Source organism: Cimex lectularius, unplaced genomic scaffold (genome assembly GCF_000648675.2).
Source record: "Cimex lectularius strain Harlan isolate CLEC.00 unplaced genomic scaffold, Clec_2.1 scaffold121, whole genome shotgun sequence".
NCBI classification, from domain to species: domain Eukaryota; kingdom Metazoa; phylum Arthropoda; class Insecta; order Hemiptera; family Cimicidae; genus Cimex; species Cimex lectularius.
The window spans coordinates 627749-629315 of record NW_019392904.1 but is presented as its reverse complement, the minus strand read 5'-3'; the positions used below and the strand labels follow the sequence as shown (position 1 = coordinate 629315).

At 31.3% G+C, this 1567-nt stretch overlaps 1 non-coding gene across 1 annotated transcript; it reads left to right on the top strand.

Annotated features, from left to right (window-relative positions):
• The first annotated feature begins 583 nt into the window (after positions 1-583).
• On the top strand, positions 584-656 carry Trnag-acc. Its single transcript has one exon. It is a non-coding gene; the product is annotated as a tRNA-Gly (tRNA).
• The last annotated feature ends 911 nt before the right edge of the window (positions 657-1567 follow it).

Genomic DNA, 1567 nt, shown 5'->3' with positions numbered 1-1567 from the left:
AGATATCTTAAAAAAAGAAGATTTTTGAAAACGGAGAATTTAAATTTTTGAAATATTAGCAATTTGTTATAATTTTTGCAGGCTTTGATGTGGAACGAATTTCGTCAAAAGTTTGTTTTGTATTCAGGAGGGTAGATTGAGATTTGATGAGTTGAGCGCGATCTTTGAGATTTGATCTGGTTATTTAAACAACAGTCTGAGAAAAGATTTTCTTTGGTTTCGAAATTGGAGGATAATAGAAATCCTACTTTGTAATAAGATTTCCATACTGACAAAAAGTTTCGGCCAATAAAATTTGCTGTTGAATGCGGTTATAATGTTCCTGTTTTTTTACACTAAAGATGGAGCGGACACAGGAATTTTGACCACATTTAAAGGAGTTTTGAAGTTGTATCATTTTATTAAAATCACTACTTTTCGTTGTCTGCTTGACGAATTAATATCTTTCAATTAATTTGTGTTTTTAGTTGAGATAAAAAGTCAGTCTCACGAGCCGGATTCGAACCCATTGAAAAATGGCAAAGAGGAGGGAAAATTCAAAAGATGGGGTTGAGATGGGAAGTTAGTGTCCGAGTGGATCGAAGTCACGATAGCTCAAGTGGTAGAGTAGCGGCGTACCAAGCCGAAGGTCGTGGGTTCGAATCCCGCTCTTGACACTGCCTTATTTATCTCAACTAAAAACCTTAATTAATTGAGTTGTATTAAAAGGAAAAACTGAACGAAGGTCTGTGAAGTGTTTTTCTAAGAGATATGCGTAGAAGTTATTCACAACTCATGCTGGCTTTCTTTTCGCTCTCTGTTCGATAAATGTCTCCTCATTCGCATGTGCACTTTTTTCACTTAATTCGTTTTATCAATGTTTTGTCTTTGAATTTTTCCAATTGTGTTAGTATACTAGTGGTTATCTTTGCTGCTACAGTTCCTAGTAATATTTTAAATACACTTGTTTGTTTGTATGTTTTTCTTCCTACGCATGTGAATGTGGCCCAATTGATGTCTTTTTAGTGTCGGTTCCTTTGGGGTATTTTTTGCTTTATTGATAAATGGATATTATATATGGTACTATTGTTTTAGAGTTTTGAAATATTGTTCATTAAAGTGTTCTTCGGATGTGGCAATTTTTGTAAAAAAATGCTTTCTCCAGTTCGAGAATGTCCTGATTACCTATTGCATTATTTATAATCAAATTATTGCTACAAAGTGAAATGTACTAGAACTTTCAGTGTCTTTACTTTCAAAAATATATAAAAATAAAATAATGTTTCGTTTTTAATATGCTCTAAATCTACCTTAAACACTATTTGATATAAACATATAAATTAATTCTTTTAGTTAGTTAACATTTTTATGTAAGGTTTTGGTTGAAATGAAAATTTAGTGTCACGAGCGGGTTTTGAAACCACGCTTTTTCATTTAAACCAAAACCTTACGTAAAAATGTTACTTAATTGAAAGAAGTAATTTGTTCAGACCACTAAATATAATATACTTATATAAATTATAGTATAGCATCCTATTTATTCTACCATTATATTTTTCGTTTCATAACTGTATTATCAATAATGATG